The sequence below is a fragment of the Tiliqua scincoides genome, chromosome 14 (assembly GCF_035046505.1).
Source record: "Tiliqua scincoides isolate rTilSci1 chromosome 14, rTilSci1.hap2, whole genome shotgun sequence".
NCBI classification, from domain to species: Eukaryota; Metazoa; Chordata; class Lepidosauria; order Squamata; family Scincidae; genus Tiliqua; species Tiliqua scincoides.
The window spans coordinates 7011456-7034216 of NC_089834.1; the positions used below are offsets into that span (position 1 = coordinate 7011456).

The following is a 22761-nucleotide window of genomic DNA, read 5'->3' on the forward strand; positions in this document are numbered from 1 at the left end:
CCAGGCTGATTCTCCCTCAGCAAGGCCTGTTCGTCTATGAGAGCTGTAAGAGATTTGATTAAAATCCATGATAGAAGTATATCATTGGGAAGGGAGCTGTGTTTTATAATGAAGTATAGATTGCATTTTATTAAATGTTGTCCAGTTGTACTGTCTGTGTGTGTGTGTGTGTGTGTGTGTGTGTGTGTGTGTTCCTTTGTGGATCAAGGCCAAGTTCTTAAATTAAAGGAGCAAGCGAATAGGATGCCAACCATGAAACTGGCAAACTGAGCTCCTCTTGTTGCTTCTTCCAAACTAGACCGTGCAAAGAATCATTTCATTCTTGTTTGTGGGATTGTGGCTATGACCACTGAAGGGCTGGTCTTACTGACATTTGGGGCTGGCCCATTCATGAGGCCAACTGAAATGGTTGCCTGAGGTAGCAGATTGGTGGAGGGGAGAGGATGTCTCTCTCTGCCTATTTCCCTTCCTACACCTCCTTCTCCGTTCACCCCCTGGATTGGAAAAGGAAGAATAGTTGAAGACTATCTTTTTTAATGGAAAAATAAGATGTGGCGTTACCTAGAGTCATAGCCTGGGGTCATCGCTCACCCTTGTTGGAAAATGCTACCTGCTACAAGTTGAAAGGTTGTCATCTTGGCTTCTTCCTTTTCCTCTTTTGTTTTCAATGTACCACTTTTTGACTGTGGCAACATCGGGGGAGATGTGGCTGTAGCGCAACAACCAGGCACATGGCTGTTGCATGCATGGTTTCTTACATACAATCCCACGCATTGCCATGTATAATCAGACGGATTCCAGCTCTCCGGGCACTTGGAGAGCTGCTGGCAGCCAGTGTATGCAAACGTGAGATAGGCAGAGCACATTACAGGCTCTGTATTCAGCAACCATGTTGCTGAACTAAACTGTTGCTGTTGCTAAACTATGTTTAGGTTCAGTGGCCCCAGTCTGTTCCATGAACCTAATAATGGTTCTTGGCAGACAGTCTGCACAAGCAGTAGCACAGTAGTTCCCAAACTGGTGGGTTGAGACCCACCAGGGGAACCAGAAGAGGGCCGCTCCCCTTAAGTGAGAAGTGAGTGCCCCAATGGCACCACAACTATCGTGGCACGGCCGGGACCAGTGGGCTTTTAAAGAGGTCATGCTGGCCTCCAGCAAGGTGTGAGAGGCTCACAGCCCCCTCTGTGGACCTCCCTGCTACTGCAAATAGCTCCGATCGCAGCCCACTTCTGGTTTTTGATCGAAAGCTGCTTGGTACTGGCGCCACTATGTGGTGCCATCGCTGGCCCCCATTCCCACAAGGACTTACCAAGTTCCCAACTCCCATGTACAAGTTTGGGACCAATGCACTAGCATTTTTTTTTTTAAAGGGGGAAAAAAAACTTTCTCAATCAAAGGATGCTGGGCTCTGTACAAAGTTGCATGCTCATATCATGATTGTGGGATGCCCACATGCATGGTGTTGAGATGAGGTGCAGGAGGAACAGAGAGTGGGGCAGCCCAAAAAGGGATGTTAATGGTATCTGAAAGGTAATAAGATCTCTCTCCAAATGGTTCCAGCCTCGGAGTACTCCGCTCTGGCTGTGTGAAGGAATTACGCTGAGACTTTTCAAGTGAGGATCCTACTAGAGGAGACAGTTTGATTGCTGGACATGTTCCTCAGCCAGGGCATCAAGATCATTTAGGCTTTTCACAGCAATATGTGTCAATTAACGCCCATCTCTTAAATTTCGAGCCACCTCTTCTCCACTTCTCATGTCTGCCGTGTCTCCTGATGAAGTGATGGGAAGCTGGAGTGATGCTGGGGGACAGTTGCACTTGGTGTAGCTCTCACTGCAGCTATATTAGTCATTGCCCAAGGCCTGGGATTCTTCATTAGGGAAGCACTCCAGACTCTGCAGCCAGCACCCAGAATGCTAATAAGGCAGTGGGCATAGATCTGCTGAGGTTTCCTAGTTTGTGCTCCTTTGCGCAATCTTCTGCATGCGTACATAAGAACAGCCCCACTGGATCAGGCCAAAGGCCCATCTAGTCCAGCTTCCTCTATCTCAAAGTGGCCCACCAGGTGCCTCAGGAAGCACACAAGATACCAAGATACCTGCATCCTGGTCATGTCAGAGTCAGCCTACTTCTAAAACCAGGAGGTTCCACATACCCATCAGGGCTTGTGAAGGACTTTTGCTCCATAAATCCATCCAATCCTCAGACACTATCACCACATCCGGGAGTTCCATAGATTAATCACAAGCTGGGTAAAGGAATATTTTCTTTTGTCTGTTCTTACTCTCCAGACACTCAATTTTAGTGATTGTCCCCTGCGTCTGGTGTTGTGTGAGAGGGAAAAGAGTAAGTATAGGTAGGGGATGAAGCTCCTGTGTTTGTGGGAGGGTGAACCTGTAGGAACAGGGAATAAAGGGCTATAGAAAGTGGCATTGCCTTCACTCTCTTGGCTGTGCTAGCAACATTAGAGTGGGAGCCTCATCAAACACAACAGAGAGCCCTGTGGCTTTTTGGTGTAGCAAGCAGGGTGTGTGGAGCAGTCTGCTCTGGGTACCAGGCTGGAGGGGGGTGCCATGTGAGTCCCAGGCAAGATGGCAGTGATGGGAGAAGCTGGGACCGACATCACGCAGTGTCACGATGGCACTGTCCCGGGCATCACTGCCTCTAAACACCTCTGTTGCGGCTTGAAGAATTGGTACAATGTTGTGGCTACAAGACTTGAGCTGTTTCTCTAGTCTGAAACTTACCTCTGGCATTGATTCAATAGGGCCAGGGCCGGCCCCATTCATGAGGCCAACTGAAGTGGCCATCTCGTGCAGCAGGGCACCCACTCCTGCCCACCTTTTCCCCCTCCACTGATTCCCCTGTGCCCCACTTACTGGATGGGAAAAAGAAGAGAGAAGCAAAGCAGAAGCATGGAGGAGAGGACTGTGGTGGGTTTGAGTGTTGGAGGGGAAGAGCTGGCCCATTACCTGGTCAGAGGAGCAGCATTTGCCAGGTGCCTGGAGGTCTTGGGCTAGCCCTAAATAGGGCTGCAGTCCTAAGTGCACTTACTAGGGAGAAGATGCCATTGAACTCCAGTGAGATTCTGCGTAACCATGCTTAGGAGTGCACTTGAGGTGAGCTTAGGCAAGTCACTCCCTCTCAGTCATTCCATCTGCATTATGGGGGTATTGCATACTCCTTGATACCTTGGTACCCCTTACATACCTCTTAGAACCCTTGATACCTAAGAATTTGAGGGGGAGGGTAAGTTACACATATTCTTCTCCCATGGGTCAGTCTCTTGGGCTACCTTTGGTCCAGGGCCCAGCCATTGGCTCTCTCCTTTTTTAGACATCTACTGCTTAAGGAAGCCTTAACATCCCACACACCTACTTGTAGAACCCTGGCTGGTCCTGTGAGAGGTCCTTATTTGAGATCAGGAGAACCAGCCACAATGGCATCACCTGCTTCTCCCCTCCCTTCTGTGGAAATAAGAATTATACTTTAACTGGATCCAGGACCAGAAAGACAGCCACTAATAAATCCAGGTATATGCCTGGGGTGGTCGAACTCACTTCATGTAAGGGCCGCCTGGTTGGTTGGCAACCTTCAGTCTCGAAAGACTATGGTATAAGCCTACAGCACCCGGTATTCCCAGGCGGTCTCCCATCCAAGTACTAACCAGGCCTGACCCTGCTTAGCTTCCAAGATCAGACAAGATCAGGGATGTGCAGGGTAACAGTTGCTGCTACAATGAATTTTAGATATTTGAGAGCCACAATATTTAAGAGGCATTTAAATTCTTAAATATATTTATTCTCCATGAACATTGAACTTGTGTTTTAATCCAGTGGGCTCTCAGTTCATCCCCAGTAAATAATCATAAGGCTTGAAAAGTTCTTATTTGCCTTCCATACTAATTGTGGAACTCAGCCAGCGTATTTCTGCGAGCCGCACATTATATGTCAAAGGGCTGCGTTTGGCCACCCCTGGCTATATGCCACGTCTAGGAGAGCTGGGAGCCCTTCTGCATCGGATTATAGTTGCTGTCTTCCCAGCCTCGCACCATTGTGATCTTTCCCTTGTGCAGAATAGGGATGTCCTGATGAACCCAATTTTTCTCTGCAGGTAGTAGGATCAGATAGGATGGAACGGGCTTTTTGCAGAAGTAATGGCAAGAGCTTTCTCATGAAAATGTCGCCCACTTTTTGTAATCCGATTGATTCCCTTTGGGTGCAATCCTAACCCCTTATGTCAGTGCTTTCCAGCACTGGCCTAGCGGTGCGAATGGCGCATGGGCTGCATCCTGCAGTTGGGTGTCAATCACGGAGTCCTCCTCAAAGTAAGGGAATGTTTGTTCCCTTACCTCAGAGCTGCATTTCCGTTATGTCAGTGCTGGAAAGCGCTGACATAAGGGGTTAGAATTGCGCCCTATGTCTCACTGAATGTCTTTCTTTTTTCTCAACAGCTTTCTTCCAACTAGAAGTTCCCTGGCTTTAATATCGAGGAGGAGGATTTCGTTTTAAAAGAACCGCAAGGAGAGGCCCACACGAAACGGTATTGAATTCCTGCATTTGTTTACATATTCCTATCCTCTTGTGCATGTGTGTTGCTGCTTTGATATTACATAAAATGCTACTTCATTGCGTTCCCTGTTAAGATTAATTCTTTCTTGTTGAAATTAATTTGATTCCCATTTTGCTACAAAGGAGCCCTCCAGCATACTTCGCTGCGTGTTGCTGTTGCCAATTTCATATTGTGAACGGAGGGGTGGGAGAAGATGTGGGCTTGAAAAATGGAGACCACGTGCTCCGACGTGTGGAAGAGACTTGAGCTCGTTTTATTATGTCCAATGAGCTCGTTACTGACCCTTGTTAAATAGACCAGTTTTGCTTTGTGAGGTTGTTTTTGCCAGTCTCGAAACCGACACCCGGCTTCTCATTGGTGAATTGTCTCTCTGCCTGAATATGTAAGCTGGTCCTAAACTAGGCTGATTTCATTTCCAACCCTCTAGCATGCTTGTGTTCAGTTTTGTCTGTTTTCTGTACCTGTGTGTGGACCATAGAGGCTGCTGGGGCTTAACCAGGGGCAAGTGGAAAACTGTCCCCTTACCCTGAGACCTCTTCCCCTTTGCATATTGTCAACAGCCATGTTATAAAACAAGTTCCTGTTGAAAGAATGCAGCGGCATCCTTGATGTTATGAAGCCATCCTGTCGTTCTACAGTTGCTAAACCACATTTTGTGTATTTCGAGTCCTCTAGACAGCGGTTCTCAAACTTGTACCACCGGGACCCACTTTTTCGACTGAGAATCTGTCAGGACCCACCGGAAGTGATGTCATGACCAGAAGTGACATCATCAAGCAGAAAGAGTTTTAACAATCCTAGGCTGCAATACTTCCCCAGGAGTAAGTCCCATTGACTGTCATTGTTAAAAGCATAGTAGCCTGTTCAAAGTACAGATCTATAACATTTCCCCAAATGCAGTCACATACTATGGTAGCATCGAGTCTAATATATTAAAAATAAAATATTGAAATGAATAGGGACCCACCTGAAATTGGCTTGTGACCCACCTAGTGGGTCCTGACCCACAGTTTGAGAAACACTGTTCTAGGATGTTATTAAGCCATCTTTTCTTTGGTCTTCCTCTTGGTCTTTTCCCAGCACTTTCGATGTCATAAAGTTGTTTGACTAGGTGGGAATTGTCTATACGCAGTATGTGGCCAAACCAGCATTACTAAGGTTTTAAAACTTGCACTGAAACTTGGTTTCTTATCTGCTTGGGTCCATCCATCTTTACTTCTCCATCGCTGCCACCACCTAACTTTCATTATTTACGTAGGTGGCGAGTGGCAAAACTGTCAATTTTCAGTTGAGTCCTAGTCTCTTTAGAGTTTCTTTAGAGTTCAGGTCTCACTGCCTTATAGCAAAGTTGGGATAATAGTGGTCTTTGGGCCCAATCCTATTCAACTTTCCAGCTGCGATGCAGCTCCAAGGTAAGGTAACAAATGTTCCCATACCTTGAGGAGGCCCTGTGACTGTCTCCCCACCACAGGATGCAGTGCATAGCCCAGTGATTCTCACACATTTTGCCCCAGGACCCACTTTGTAGAATGTGAATCTGTCAGGACCCACCGGAAGTGATGTCATAACCAGAAGTGACATAATCAAGGAGGAAATTTTAATAATTCTAGGCTGTAATCCTACCCATACTTACCCAGTAGTAAGTTCCATTTACTAAAATAATATAGATTGTAATTTGTTAAAGGTACAGGTCTGTAATATTTCCCCAAATGCAGTCACATACCATAGTAGCATCAGGTCTAATGTAAGAACATAAGAACAGCCCCACTGGATCAGGCCATAGGCCCATTTAAAAGTATAATATTAGAATGAATGAGGACCCACCTGAAATTGGCTTGCGACCCACCTAGTGGGTCCCGACCCACGGTTTGAGAAACATTGGCATACCCTATAGGCACAGCTGCATTGGCACTAGAAAATTAGGTAGGATTGAACCCCTAAACTTTAATTTTCATGCTTCTTGAAAGCTGCTTCTTGATTTTTCGTGCTTCTTCTTCTAGTAAGTTTTAAATCTGCATTTGTTTATAGATTTATGCCCTACCATTTAATTTAGTTTTTAAAATAAGAGGTGCCAAGCATTCAGGCCTTCCTACTACTTTCACCTTTGACTTAGAAGTTCTTTCCTTACCTGGACAAGGTGACTGCTTCCTGTCCCATTCGGGCGACATTGAAAAGAAAATGACCAATGGGTTTGCCCCATAGCCCAGAGACACTTTGACTCCCAAGCAGTCCAGAGCTCCTAAAACTCAGGACCTGAGCTGTCTCAGAAATGAAGCCATACAAGTTAATTAGCAGGAGTTGAAACAATTACAAATGTTGATGCAAAAAGTCATCTCCCTTTGCCCAGCAAGCTAATTAAAGCAGGCCCTATGGCTGTTCGACGGCTGTGATTTGTTTTCGGTGGCAGTTTACCCCGGGTACTCTGTGGCTGAATAATGGCGTTTTGGAAGCCTGGCGGTGTATCAGATATTAAAGTTCTTTGTATTTGTGTTCTTGAAGTATTGCCTCACTCCGGGCACTGCTGAGCCTTTCCGTGCAGGTGGATTTAGTTCTGACTTCAGCAACTTCCAGTCATTTATTTCTGATTTCCTGAAATAGTTCTCTTGCTTCTGAAAACAGCCGAACCCAAATCTGGTGCCATGCTACTGCAGCTGAGCCCTTCCCCGTTGTGAGCATCGATCGCTTCTGATTCAGTACTCAAACTGGCAGGGTTTATTGTCCTCCCAGAAGTTTATTTTGAATCCAGCCTCAGTATGTCCCCATCATCCAAGCTCTTTCTCCCACAGTTCCTTCCTTCCAGCTGTTTCTACTTGCTTACCCTTCATATCCCTCCTCTGCTTATTTGTTCGTAATACTATGATGGCTATTTTATATTTTAATGTTGCATTTTAATGTTGAATGTATTTTAGTGTTGAAATTTAAAATTCTGCCTGCTGTAGGGCGGTATTGTGTGTTTGTTTTTGCTGGTCTTTGACCGTAACAATACATACATACATATCCCTCCTTGTTCTACTATTTTGGCTTTACCTCATCTCACTCCTCAGCTGCTGATGACATAATCAGACATTACTTTTAATTGTATTTACAGATGAGGCCTCTTTATCTGTGGTTCAGCACCTGGAGGGCCTCACTTGATCTCCTAGACACAACCAGAAGTGCCTTCTGATCTCAGCCAGGATGCTTTCTGAGGCCTGGGGAAGCCATATGTAGCTTTTCCAAGCTTGAAAACACTTCTGGACACTACCAGAAGGCGCTTCCAGTCACGCCCAGAGGTCCTCTGATGCCTCCCACTCGTGGATTCCATTATCCACAATTTTTGGTGACAGGTTTTGTGGATAACGAGGGCCAGTCTGTACTAGTGTTTCCAGCAGAACCATGTGATGCACTTTGCATTGAGATAAACTTCATTTTAAAAGGTATTAAAAACACAAGATCGGAAATACAAAGCAGCAAGCCAAAAAACCCCAGCCATGGGGTTTCACTGCAATTGGAAGGCACCCAGCCCTGCCACACTGTTTCTTTTAAAAAGGGAAAATACCAGCCAAAACATACTTTAATGTGTGTTTTGGCCTTTATTCCGCTGGATGATTCGAATCTTGCAGTGGAAATACTTTCTGATGCTGCCACAATTCAGCGGCCCTGTTTGCTTTTTGAGCATGTTGTGTTGAATTGTGGAATGTTGTTGTGCCGTTCCCGCACACCAGGGCCGTTCCTTGCTTTTCACAAAATCCTGCAAAGTGTGCCAGGCAAGGAGTTTATTTTGTCCTAAGTGCTTCGATTCCATCTTGCACTTATCTGTGTTGCTTATGTAAATGATAAAAAATAAAGGGTTTATTCTAGCTGGTAGCCGTTTCTCGTTGGACTGCTCAGGGTTTGGAGTTTTTAAGAGTGAGGAGATATATTGTTGTTGAACAATAAAAATCGACTGTAAAACGTTTTCTGCTTCTAAGCAGAGAGCAACAAGCTGTGACCATTTCTTTTTAGGACATTGGCAGTTCATGGCTATTGTAAATGCTTGTCTTGATGCTGCTGTATCTGTTTTTTGTTTTTTTTTTAACTATCATTTTCTTGTTTTGATGCTCAGTTATTGATTGCATTCTTGCTTTATTGCAAACTGCCCTGGTTGCCCTCTCGGGGCTCAGAAGATGTGGGACAGAAATAGTCCTGCAGATGAATAGTTGAAAGATGCCTCCCCAGCAAAACAACCATCTTAAGTCATCATCATTCTTTATTTACGGTCACAGACCCAACAGAACCATCATAAGTGCAGGTGCGCAGGAAGTAGGATGGCAGCCAATACAAAGCCTGAAATCTGGCTGAATTGGTATGCAGAAGTCATAAAGAAACCTGTTTCTGGTTAAATAAACACCTCCGGTGTAACAGCTCCAGCACGAGAGTAGTAAAGCTATTTGCGTTTTCCCCCAGCACATGCTGTCTTCTGCTTTGCGGCAGGTGTGGGGCATTCGCCATGCCTGGAATAGATTCATCATCGCCTCTTGTCTCTGTCGGCCTGGCACCGACGAGACGTTACAGCCGTTTTTTCCCAGCTCAGGTCTGCTTTCCTGGCTGCCCTGTTTAAACCCTGCACCCTTTTGTGAAAGGGGACAGAATTTTGCTCCCTGCATCCCGGAGATTGCCTTAAGGGAGGCCTTACCAAGGACTCCTCGGGTATCCCACTCTCTGGAGCCGAGAAGCTAATTGGCAGGGTTCGCGACACCGCTGCTGACACGGCGTCCGGCGGCTTCGCTCCGAAACAGGATGCAACAAAGACTCTTCTGTTTGGCAATGTTACCGAGACGTGCCCGTGCCAGAATCCATCACGCCGAATGACGGGCCTCTGTGAGGCTGTCATTAAAATGTATCTGTTTTTCCTGCCTTTGAATGCCTATCCATGAAGAGACTGATTATTCCCGACATCGAGCGAGCTTCAGTATGTTCTTGCTTCTCACAGATATTGTTTATTAGTGCGCTGAGATTGTTAGCCTGTCTTTTGAACGCTGCCACAAGAAAAACGCCAATCGAAGCCTGCGGCTTTAATCAAGGGAGGACTTTCGCCCCATGTATAGAAGACCATGATTTGGAGCCTATGGCGGGAAAAATGGGTGGCGTTCAGTCAATACTGAAGTGAAGCTTCTGGTACTTTGCACATGCAGTGAGCCCTCTGTATCCACGAGGGATCCATTCCAGGACCTCCCATGAGTACAGAATTCCACAGTTAATTAAATCCATGACTGGAGGGCTTCAGAAGACCTCCAGATGCAACTGGAAGTCTCTGGTGCAAACTGGAAGTGCCTCCTGGCCACTTCTTGGAGAACTTCTAGCCAAGGGCTGGGAATCTGCCGATACTGAAATCCATAGATGCCAAGCCCATGGGTAAGAAGGGCGCACTGTATTATCAGAAAGGAAGGGTGAAACTATCCTTTTAAATATGTTGCTTTTGTTCTTTGATATGCCAGGTTACTTAGGGCACAATCCTGATGCGCCCTTGGGCTGGTTCAGGTCCCTTGTGCCAGCCCAAGAGGGTTGCAAACGTGCCATTAAGCATGTTTGCATCTCCTCGTGAGTCGGTTGGGCTGGTGCAGGGACGTGTGCCGGCCCACGGAGGCTGAAATCCAGCCTCCGCGGCAACTCTGCTGGGGAGCCTTGCGTTGGCAAACACAAGGCTCTGGGGTGGGAGGGGAGGGGAGGAGGCTGGAGGGAGGTGTGCCGGGTTGGGGAGAGGGTGGTCTTGGGGACAGGTAGGCAGGGAGCGGGAGGCAGGGCTGGGACCTGGCTCTTATGCTGGATCCCAACCCCCGTTCCTGAGCAGCTTCAAGCCGCTCCACTCTCCTCGAACTTATGCCGCCTCAGGAGGTGGCGCAAGTTCGAGAAGATCCATTGGGGCTGCAGTGGCTTACCCAGGGGTAAAGGGAAGAGTTTTCCCTTGCCTCTGGCTGAACCACTTTCGGGTCCTGTCTCATGCTGGATATAGCACAGGCCTCCTGGCCTGCTTGTTCCAGCACAAGATGGGATTGCACTATTATTAGCTTTTGTACACGAGCACTGGAAGAAGCCCAAACAACGATGTTGACAGTGACATATCAGAGGCGGAGTCCTCTTTCTGTTCACCAGCTTGCTAGGGTAGCTAACTCTAGCAAGCTTTTCCTGTGGCCATCACATGCCCAGATGCTAATTCGAAGAGGTGCTAGGGTAAAACATAAGAAAAACCCCACTTTCAACCCTTGAAACTCAAAACAATGACGTTAGAAATTTTATGTGATCTCCTACTAGCCAACTCCAAGCTGAGAGGATGTTGTGGAGGGCAGAACCTGAGAACTAGAGGTTGGTTGGTTGGTTGGCAACCTTCAGTCTGGAAAGACTATGGTATAAGCCTACAGCACCCGGTATTCCCGGGCGGTCTCCCATCCAAGTACTAACCAGGCCTGACCCTGCTTAGCTTCCAAGATCAGATGAGATCAGGCACGTGCAGGGTAACGGATGAGCTGGCAGCCTAGTTGTGTTAGACAGATTACCTTTTGGTAAGGCTAGTAAAACCTGGGGTTGGTAAATGGAAGAAGGAGAGCACAGGAAGGTGTGGAAAGCTCAGCGTTGTGTACCTAGTAGCAGAACAGAAGATGTGTTTCCCTTTAAGCTAGTGGTTCCCAAGTGTTTTTGACCGGTGGCTTCCTTGACCATTGGCCATTGGCTGCGGCTCCCCATTAGGGCTGCAACCCTATACATTGTATAGGGTGGTGGGTTTTTTGCAAGGATTCCACGGCTCACAGTTTGGGAACCTCTTCTCTTAAGTAGTGAGAAGTCACTGACAAAAGGCTTGTTTTCTGAACTCCTGTAGGACATATTTAGGGCGCAATCCTAACCAACTTTCCAGCACTGGCTTAGCCCCAAGGTCAGGTCACAAACATGCTCTAACCTTGGGGAGGCCCCTCTGACTGCCTCCCCGCTGCAAGATGCAGTACACATGACATTGGCACAGCTATGTCAGTGCTAGAAAGTTGGTAAGGATTGCGCACTTACTCTTCTTCCCTCTAGTTATAGGAATTTTCTCTGAGTAGAGGAAGCCAAAACAAACAGATCAACCACATGGCGGGCATTGTTTGATTCAGGCATATCTGCTTTGCCCAGAGAACGTTGCCCTAATAGTATAAATGTTAGTTGCTGCTGCTGAAATGTTGCTTCCTGGTCGTGCTGCCTGTGAATATTTTTTTTTTAAATCAGAACAAGCTTTTCTTCACTCCAGTCTGTGGGCCTCATTTAGCTGTGTGCGGCACTGGGCTTTTGCAAACATAAAAGTGCAGAAGTCTCCCAACAGGCTGAAATCTAATTATCTGACTCGGGCTTGTAAAAGAACCAATTTCTCCTTCCCCTTCCCTCCACTGCCAGACCTTCCCCTCGATTGCGAAGAAACGTGAGCGAGAGCAACAGCAGAGCCAGACTTTGCATTTTAGGCAGGAGAAATGGAAGTCGTGTGGCATTCTTCATGTCTGTGCCATGCTATTTATAGCTTCAGTTAATTCCTCATCTTCGGGAAGTGTTGCTTGGCACATCTGTGGCAGAGCCCACGCAAATACTCAAGTGGGCATGTTCTCGGAAGCTAAGCAGGGTCAGGCCTGGTTAGTACTTAGATGGGAGACCGCCTGGGAATACTGGGCGCTGTAGGCTTATACCATAGTCTTTCGAGACTGAAGGTTGCCAACCAACCAACCGTGTTCTTCTGTTGTTTCGTTCGGGCCGTCATTGAAGTTGGAGCCCGCCCAGGCTTGACCTTGGGATTGACTGTCCCCTAAGCTCAGGGCTCAGTCCTGGAATCTGAGGAAGAAGAACAAAGCATTTAAAGTACAGGCATACCTTGACTTTCATCCACTTGACTTTCATCGCTTTGTTCCTTCAACTGATTTCAGTTATAAAGGTTGGTCCTCTTTATCCTCTGATTTGGAAGTCATGAATTTCACTAACCACAAGTTCCAAACCCATGGTGTAGGAACAAGCTGACCTCCTCAAAGCAACAGGTAGTATGTTCGTATTACATCCCAGAGGCCTCCCCGCGTGCATCCTCCCATTGTCTCAGAACACCGGGTGTGAGCATCCAGAGGTCCTCTAAGAGTCCCCCCATGGATCCCTGCTGCTTCCTAAGTGAGGAACACAGAATACTGCCAACGGAGTCAGCTGTTGGTCTATCAGCTCAGGACTGTCAGCACTGACTGGCAGCAGCTCCCCAGGCTTTCAGCCAGGGATGATCCCAGAAGCTAAGCAGGGTCAGGCCTGGTTAGTACTTGGATGGGAGACCGCCTGGGAATACTGGGTGCTGTAGGCTGATACCATAGTTTTTCGAGACTGAAGGTTGCCAACCAACCAACCAACCTGTATACAGAGCAGGTCTTCCACCTCTGAGCCTTCTGGCCCTTTCCTAAATGTGCCAGTGCAAGATTTGTTTTGCACATTTGGGGAGGAGATGGAGCTCAGTGGTAGAGCAAGTACTTGGCAAGTGCATTCAATCCCTGGCATCTCTAATTAAAAGGATCCCAGGTAGTTGGGCTGAGAAATGCCTGTCTGGGACATTGGGCAGCTGGCACCACTGCAGGAGCAGACAAAACCGGCCCCTAACAGCCTGGCACAGTATTAGGCAGTTTCCTTTGTTCTTGTTTGTTTGGATGTGAGAGGTGTCGCGTTTCAAATGTTTTTAGAAGCAACACTTCCTTAAAAAGCCCATGCTTCTTCATCCTGGATAATCGTAGAATCTGGTTGGACATCAGGAGGAAATTCTTGATGGTCAGGGAGGTTTGGCAGTGGAATGGATTGCTGAGGGAGGTGGTGGGTTCTCCATACCTGAAGAACTGCAAGCAGAAGCTCGACAAGCACCTGTCGGAGATGCTCTAGGACAGGGGTGCTCACACTTTTTTGGCTCGAGAGCTACTTTGAAACCCAGCAAGGCCCGGAGATTTACCAGAGGTTTTTTTACAATGTTTGCGCCATCATAACATATAACATTTATGTGTACAATGTATGTTGGTGTACCTTGAACCCCACTGAGTATAACAGGACTTACTCCTGAGTAGACATGCCTAGGATTAGGCTGTGAGGCTGCAATCCTAGCCACACTTACCTGGGAGTAAGCCCCATTGAGTACAATGGGCCTTGCTCCCGGCGTTTCCTCCCAGAAGCACCTGAAGGGGGGGGTCGGCACTCCGCGATCTACTCATTTTGCCTCGCGATCTACCGGTAGATCGCGATCCACCTATTGAGCACCCCTGCTCTAGGAGATGCTCTAGTGGTGCTCAAACTGGTGGGTTGCAACCTACCAGTTTGTGTAAAGGTTTCCCCCATCCCTTTAAGAGGTAGGGGAAGGGACAAGGCAGCAATGTGATCTTCAGAATTGCATCGCTAAGGGGAGCAAGGGGGGGTACTTTTACTCACTTAGGGGGGTAGCAGGCTCCAGGAGGTGCAGGGAGCCCCACACAGTGCTCCTCGAGGCTTGGAACATTGGTTGCGCTCGCTTTTTCACTCAACATTCCAAGCCTTGGGGAGCCCTTCAGAGGGCTGCATGAGGCTTCCCACACCTCCTGGAGCCTGCTGCAACCCTAAGTGAGTAAAAGCACCCCCCTCAGCGACACGATCCTGGCGATTGCATTGCTTCCCTCGACCCTCCCCTGCAAAGACTTACTTCAAGAGTAAATCTCCCAAAATGTTTGAGAACCACCGCTCTAGGAGAATTTCCTGCTACAGGGAGGGGGTGGACTAGATGACCTTGTGCAGCCCTTTCAACTCTATGATTCTGTGAAAGTCTCATTTAGCTGCCCTTAAGGATAATACTATCATGCTCTTTGACTGCAAGGGAGGGCACTAGAATGCAAGTCTCTTGTTGTCTTGTGTGCTCCCTGGGGCATTCGGTGTGCCACTGTGATACAGGAAGGTGGACTAGATGGGCCTATGGCCTGATCCAGTGGGGCTGTTCTTATGTTCTTAACTACAATTCCCAGAATGCCTTGCAGGTCTCTTGTTATCTGGTGCGCTCCCTGGGGCATTTGGTGGGCCGCTGTGAGATACAGGAAGCTGGACTAGATGGGCCTATGGCCTGATCCAGTGGGGCTGCTCTTATGTTCTTAACTACAATTCCCAGGAAGCCTTGCAGGTCTCTTGTTATCTGGTGTGCTCCCTGGGGCATTCGGTGGGCCACTGTGATACAGGAAGGTGGACTAGATGGGCCTATGGCCTGATCCAGCAGGGTTGTTCTTATGGAAACGCCAAAGTCCCTTTTACATGGGAATGACAGAAGCATTTCCAATTCATTTTCAAATTCATTTCAATTTCATAGCAAAAAAAAAAAAAAAAAGAATCTATACAGCGGAGAAAGAGAGCCTGCAGTTTTCAAGGGAGAAAAACAGGCCATTGAAGGATAAGAATAACAATGAGGATGAAATAAATACCACTGAATGAGCTTAATTACTTCTTTTTTGAAGATGAGAATTACAAAATTAAGGAACAAAAGCATTCCAGCAGATGCAAAGTGTATTTGGTCTTTAGCAGAGCACTTGATGCATTGTCTCAAGCTTTATTTCAAAATAAAAATAATTACATTTGGATTAGAAGGTGAGCGCTGCCACCGTGACTGGGTCTAGTGACTGTGAAGTGTCGGATATTGGCACCCTGACAGCATTGGGCTGATGGGAGAGGATTAACCGGGGAGCCGTGCTCGATTTATCCTTATTCCACCCGGCTCTCGATGGCTTGGAAATGGAGACAAGCAAACATATTTTGGGATGTCTCTAAACGGCAAGATGCTGTAAACACCAGTGACATGAAAAATAACACCGAAGGCTATAAAATTGTTATAAATTGCGGCCGGGGAGGGGGGGAAAAATGAAGTCCGGCGTAGCAAAATGCAATTTTAACGCAGCTTGAAAATAGCCCCCGAATGCTGACATTTTGCTGGAGAAAAGCGGCTTTTGGGAGTCTTGCTGGTGGCAGATCTAAGCATTAGAAGTGGACAGCATGATGGCCAGAGCTTATCTAGGTGTTGCCAACACTGCTGGCAGGGGTGTTGGCAGGAAAAGGCTCTGGGCAAAGTTTTTTCCAAAAGCGACCTCAAGAGCTGGGACCCACTTTAAACTCAGGACCCAGCATCAAGAGCCGGCAGGCACATAAGCAGCCACGGTCATGGATCCTTTTCTTTCTCCATTTAGTTCTTATTACCCATTTCCTTGGTCCCAGCACATGTCTGATCTTGGAAGCTAAGCAGGGTCAGGGCTGGTTAGTATTTGGATGGGAGACCACATGGGAATTCCAGGTGCTGTAGGCTTATACCATAGTCTTTCGAGACTGAAGGTTGCCAACCGGTAGGAGAACCCAAACTGAATTAACCTTGAGGCTGTGAATATCAAGAGAGTAAGAGCCCAAACCTGAGCTCTTACCGCTGATCCTTCACCAGCGCTGAGTGTTGTAAATGTGCCATAAGTCACATTTGCAGCCCTCAGCGCCAGCCCAGCACTGGAGCAAGCCCAGCGCCAGCAAACCTCTGCTGCTCTGCGGCTGCCCATAACACCAGGTGGCGATATAGGTGGGGGGCTTGGGGAGAGGCAGAGAGGACTTGAGGTGGGGAGAGGGCAGGAAGGAGGTGTGCCAGGGGGAGGAAGCGGGGTGGGAGGAAGGTGGAACTGGAGGAGCTCCACTGCTCCACATCCAGATCCTCTTCATCGGATTAAAGGCCCGACATAGAGGCTCTTGATTCTACGGCAGCCCATGGGTTGCTACACAATTGCGTAGCCCCGTTGCAGGGCTACTACCTTTACCCAGGGGAAGGGGACGGAAATCTCCTTCTCCCGAGGAGCCGGCGACGACTGCCCTGTTGCACGCAGGATGAAGCCGTTTCGGTGTTGTGGCAGTCCCAGCACAATGGGCCGCTCAGGATTGGGCTACCCAGCTATAACACAGTGGTTCCCAAACGACTTAGCACTTTTTAAAAATGACACTCTGTCTGGATCCACCTAACTAAAAACAAGCTTCACCTTACCAGCTGCTCAATCATCTGTTTTTATCCTTTTAACTAAGGTTGGGTGGGGGAAAACCATCTTCTGGAGCATCTGTTGAGCTCCACATTCATCAGATCAAGGCCATTCTGGTGGCCTTATGTTCCTCATCACCTGGCCTTCAATAAGAACTGAGGCACATTTGCTTACTCATGAGTAAACACACACACATGGCTCAGTGTCACTTTCCATAGGGCTCAGTACATTTTCCTTGTCAACTTAAAGGGGGAATCTTTGTTTGTTGGAACCTGCAGTCATCGGATCAGGACGATTCTGGTGGCTTTGCGTTCCCCTTGACCTGCTGTGCAAAATGGGCTTAGGACAGTTGCCAACTTGTGAGTAATGTGATGCTCCGTTTCGATTTCCATAAGAACATAAGAAGAGCCCTGCTGGATCAGGCCAATCTAGTCCAGCTTCCTGTATATCACAGTGGTCCACCAAATGCTTCAGGGAACATAAGAGACAACAAGACATAACCTGCATCCTGGTGCCCTCCCCTGCATCTGGCACTCTGAGGTAGCCTACCTCTAAAATCAGGAACTTGTACATACCCACCATGACGTGTAGAGCGATGGACTTTTCCTCCAGAAATGTGTCCAATCCCCTTTGAAAGACATCTAGGCAAGATGCCATAACTACTTCCTGTGGCAAGGAGTTCCACAGGCTAATTTTAGTTGGCAACCTTCAGTCTCGAAAGACTATGGTATCGCGCTCTGAAAGGTGGTTCTGGAACAGCGTCTAGTGTGGCTGAAAAGGCCGATTCGGGAGTGACAATCCCTTCCACACTAGGAGCAAGTGCAGTCTGTCCCTGGTCTGTCTCCCTGGCTATGGGCCTTCCTTCTTTGCCTCTTTGCCTCAGACTGTTGGCCAAGTGTCTCTTCAAACTGGGAAAGGCCATGTTGCACAGCCTGCCTCCAAGCGGGCCGCTCAGAGGCCAGGGTTTCCCACCTGTTGAGGTCCACTCCTAAGGCCTTCAGATCCCTCTTGCAGATGTCCTTGTATCGCAGCTGTGGTCTACGTGTAGGGCGCTTTCCTTGCACGAGTTCTCCATAGAGGAGATCCTTTGGGATCCGGCCATCATCCATTCTCACGACATGACCGAGCCAATGCAGGCATCTCTGTTTCAGTAGTGCATACATGCTAGGGATTCCAGCACGTTCCAGGACTGTGTTGTTTGGAACTTTGTCCTGCCAGGTGATGCCGAGAATACATCGGAGGCAGCGCATGTGGAAAGCATTCAGTTTCCTCTCCTGTTGTGAGTGAAGAGTCCATGACTCACTGCAGTACAGAAGTGTACTCAGGACGCAAGCTCTGTAGACCTGGATCTTGGTATGTTCCGTCAGCTTCTTGTTGTACCAGACTCTCTTTGTGAGTCTGGAAAACGTGGTAGCTGCTTTACTGATGCGTTTGTTTAGCTCGCTGGGTAAAGAAATATTTTCTTTTGTCTGACCTAACTCCCCCAGCACTCAATTTTAGTTGATGTCCCCTGGTTCTGGTGTTATGTGAGAGGAAAAAGAGCATCTTTCTCTATCCAGTCATACAATCATAGGGTTCAATACATTTTCCTTGACAGTTCCTAACTTGTCAGTTTTGTAACCCACCAAAAATTGGGTCATGGCCCACAGTTTGAGAATCGCTGCTTCAGGGAGCCCCACTGAATACATACCTCTCAGCAGACATGCATACAATTCTGCTGGAGGAGTCTCAGCTACCAAGTCTTTTGTTTTGTTTTGTTCCCACTGTTACTCCCAGTGTGATAGTAGAGGGGCCAAATGTTTGGTTTCACTAGCAATTTGGGAGGGTTTTGGTGGTGGGATCTGTTGGAAACTGAGTTCAGGCCATGTTTGGAATTGCAGCTGAAAAATGCTGTAGTTGGTGCAAGGGGGAAATATCTCAAGCCGTTTATTTAATGAGTTTCAGTGAAATCAAGCTCATAATTGCATTGATTTGCCTAAGCGATTGAGGAGATCTTATTACCGGCTGGACTTAAGCTCCCAGCAGGTCCAAAATCCAGACCCAGAAGGATTCTGCAAATGAGAAATTCGTTCTGTGAACCATGCTTGTTTCTGGGCAGAAGAAGGCGCCACAAGGGTGAGCAGCTAGACCAGAAAAGGAACCCTCTTGTACAATAAGAGATCAGAACCTTAGAGCTTCCAGGTGATGGTCTGAGCAGGAAAGAAGCTACTTCTCAGAGATTTGTCTGTCTTCCACCACACTGTTTTCCTTATCCTTCATAAGCCTCACCCTTGCAGGAGCCAGCAAGCCTGCGGCACAGCACAGACTAAATCCATCCTGATTGGTGCTCTCTGCACACTTCAGGAAATTGTGCAGCCCTGTCTGGGGTGGAAAGATGAATATTGATATGGTTTTGTAGCACGGTGTGCCGTTTGGATGCCGTGGGAATCCTCTGGCCTCAATTTCCAAAGCAGATATTAGAGTTCGGTCTAAATGGACAAGTCTTCCAAGATGCTCTTAAGGTCTAAATTGGATAGAATTGGTTTCCATTGGGGGCAGAACAGGTTTGGAGTCTGCCTTCACGAACCTCTGTGCATGATGGTTGGCGAAAACAAAAAATACAGGCAGTGTTGATTGCACAAATGACTTGTGCAAGTAAGAAAACAAAAGTGATGGTGGTGTTCATATACCACTTTTCTCTTGTCTGTACACAGCATTCAAGGCTGTTTACATAGGCAGGTGAATCTTAAACCACCGTTTTTTCAATGGGGTTTTATTTTAATAATAATTTCTCTGTGAGCGTTTGACACAGGATATCTGTACATCCCCAGGGAATAAAGTATAGACTGCCAAGAGCCATAGGGCTCAATCCTACCCAGCTTTCCAGCCCTGGTAGAGCCGTGCAAATGGGGTTTGCACTGCGTCCTGCGGTGGGAGGGTAGTTATGGAGGCCTCCACAAGGTAAGGGAACATTTGTTCCCTTGCCTTGGGGCTGCATTGCAGCTGCACCAGGGCTGGAGAGTTGGATAGGATTGGGCCTCAGTCAGTGGTTCTCAAACTGGAGCATTGTGATGCCCCAGCCAGAGACCCCTGGCCTCTGCCTCCATAAGGGGTGGGGAGGGGGGGGGGAGGCAGCGACGCGATCACCAGGATGCGTCGCTTTGGAGGGGCTCAGGGGCTTGCTGAGACTTACCACAGCCTGCAGCAGCCTCCCTGGGGTGTGGGGAGCCCCGCGCCAGCCTCTGCTGGGCTCCGCAGCATGCGGAGAATGTACAATCGCAACATCAGAAGTGGGTCGCAGCTGGTAAGCCTCAGCAAGCCCCTGTGCCCCTCCAAAGTGACATGATCCTGGTAATCGCATTGCTGCCCCCTCTTCCCCGCAGCGACTTACTGCAGGGCCCAAACTCCCTGAGAGTTTGAGAACTGCTGGCCTTCCTGAAACCGAAAAGCTTTCCCCCATTCTCTGCCCTGAGTGGGAGGAAGTTTGAAATTGACTAGATTTTTTAAAGTCCTTTATCAGTATAGTGGGCCGTTTTTATCTGCAGGTGCCACATCAGTGCCAACCCGCACTGGAGAGACTCACATGACTTCCCAGATACATCTGGAAGGTGTTTCCTGTCACATCTAGTAGGTCCTTTGTGGGCTTTCAGTGGATCTAATTATCCTTGGAAAGCAGTAACCATGGGGGGGGGGAGGGTGGTTCCTGGAATGGATCCCCTGTGGATGCAGAGACCTCTCTATTTTACCTCTACAGGAAAGCGGCTTCTCCTGTTTCAGCTCTCTGATCCTTTTCACTGCTGCTTTTTCCGGTCACTTCTGGAAGTGCTTCTGTGGGCTCAGCATCTGTGGATACTGAAATCCACAGTCGCCAAGCTGGTGGATAAGGAGGGCCCACTGAACAACCAGATCTTGTTGGGAAATAACAAGGGTCTTCAGGACCACCCTGTGAACAACTAAGAATACACAGTTGAGTTGGCAACCGTCAGTCTCGAAAGACTATGGTATTGCGTTCTGAAAGGTGGTTCTGGAACAGCGTCTAGTGTGGCTGAAAAGGCCAATTCGGGAGTGACAATCCCTTCCACACCGGGAGCAAGTGCAGTCTGTCCCTGGTCTGTCTCCCTGACTATGGGCCTTCCTTCTTTGCCTCAGACTGTTGGCCAAGTGTCTCTTCAAACTGGGAAAGGCCATGCTGCACAGCCTGCCTCCAAGCGGGTCGCTCAGAGGCCAGGTTTTCCCACCTGTTGAGGTCCACTCCTAAGGCCTTCAGATCCCTCTTGCAGATGTCCTTGTATCGCAGCTGTGGTCTACCTGTAGGGCGCTTTCCTTGCACGAGTTCTCCATAGAGGAGATCCTTTGGGATCCGGCCATCATCCATTCTCACGACATGACCGAGCCAACGCAGGCGTCTCTGTTTCAGCAGTGCATACATGCTAGGGATTCCAGCTCTTTCTAGGACTGTGTTGAGGAATTTGCACGAGCGCTTGAGGAATCTCTTCCAGGCCCGGTCCGCATCGAACAGATGGGAATACACAGTACAAATGCAATATTCTCCATGAAAAGCGAAGAGCCTGGTTTTGCCCTTCCCAGTTGTACCCATTTGTGTAGCAGTGTGTAGCTTGCCCACAAATGATCACGTTGTTGTTTTCACTCCTGTTAAGTTGCGTTTATAAGGGAAATCATTAATTTACAAACACAATGGGATATCCAGTTGTCTGGGCCTTGTGAATATTAAATTCCAGCTGACTGAATCACTAAAAGCCCCTTGGAGACAGCCTTAATTTCTAAAATCAGCAGTTACAATCTTGCATTGAAATGTTATTCTTTCTCTCTTTTTTTTCGGCTGAGGCCCAGCTTGCATTGACCTATCCGGGCAACTAAAGCTTTAAATAACTCTACGGCTCCTTCCTAAAGGGGTGTCTAGTTAGGAAGAAGTCTTTCCCCCCCCTTTTCTTTTCTAAATGGCGTTTTCTCTGCTCTTGTTCTTTCCTTGGCTGAGCCTTTTGTCTCACAGATTGCTTTTCTTTCTGAGCGCAGAACAAAACTCCCTACCCAATCTTTTTTTTTTTGTTTCTTGTGACGCCAACACACTATGTCTGTCTGTCTGTCTGTCTGTCTGTCTGTCTGTCTGTCTGTCTGTCTGTGCATATATTGAAATCGCTTGCTTTGTGGAATCGCTTGCTTTGTGCCGCCATTCACTGGTGTGGGATTGTTGCCGATGGGCCCAATTAGAAGTTTGTCAACCAGAGCTCTGACACCTGAGCTGAGGAGGCCTGCTAGAAGACATTTCTCCCTAAAAGGAATGGGAAAAAGGGTTGGCTTTGTAATAGAATCCAGTAGAACGTCTGGCGCAGTCACCAGTAGTATCCAGTACAGTATCCAGTAGAACTTCTAGACTAGGTTTGGGAAGACCCGAGTTCAAATCCTCCACTCATCCATGTAGCTCAGTGGCTGAACTTGGGCCAGTTATTCCCTTTTGCCCTTGCTTTCCGTTGTGTGTCAAACCACCTCTTGGAATTCGTGTGCAGTGGCTCCTCTCTTTCTTCAAATCTCTTCTTAAAACTCAATTTTTCCATGAAGACTTTGGCACAGTGCCTTAGTCCTAGATTGTAAGCCTCTTGGGGCATGGGGCTGGCCTCTCTTCATGTGTAAATGTGGTATGTGGGTGTCCCAGACACCAACTCTTTTAGACCAGGGGTCTCTAAACCCCAGCCTGGGGGCCAGATGCGGCCTGCGGAGAGCCTCTATCTGGCCCGCAGCCGGCTTCTGATCCCCTGAGAGCCTGTGGCCCAGTTGACCAAACACAACCAGAGTTGTGCTTGTGTGGTGGGGGAATGGGGGTCCATTTAAGTGTATGCTTTATTTCTTGGGCTGCGTTGGTGCTTGGAGAAATCCTGGAAATTTGAGCCCATTCATTCATTCATTCATTCATTCATTCATCTAAGTTCCATCTCTAATGTATTTAAATTTTATATTTAATTTTTTTCCTGCCCTCTCAACAGTGTGCCAGATATTTGATGCGGACCTTTGGCCAAAAAGTTTAGAGTCCCCTGTTTTAGACCAGGGGTTGGCAGCCTTCTTCTGCATGGGGGCCAGACATCGGGTTTGTCAATAGTAAGAACACATGTGCATTTGATACAGATATGTGTTCAGTATGCGTGCATAAACCTAGGGCCACAAACCTAGCTAAGAAAAAAGAGATGGGCACAGCACAGAG

General features: G+C 47.9%; 1 protein-coding gene and 1 pseudogene across 1 annotated transcript in view; one reads left to right on the forward strand and one right to left on the reverse strand.

The window, feature by feature from the left end:
• ARVCF (ARVCF delta catenin family member) overlaps positions 1–22761 on the forward strand; it is a 752684-nt gene that overhangs the window by 394738 nt on the left and 335185 nt on the right. Inside the window, exon 4 of the mRNA XM_066609736.1 lies at positions 4454–4542. The gene's annotated coding sequence lies outside the window, so the exon portion shown is untranslated. The remainder of the gene's footprint in view (positions 1–4453; positions 4543–22761) is intronic.
• Positions 10941–11062, reverse strand: LOC136634858 (5S ribosomal RNA; annotated as a pseudogene).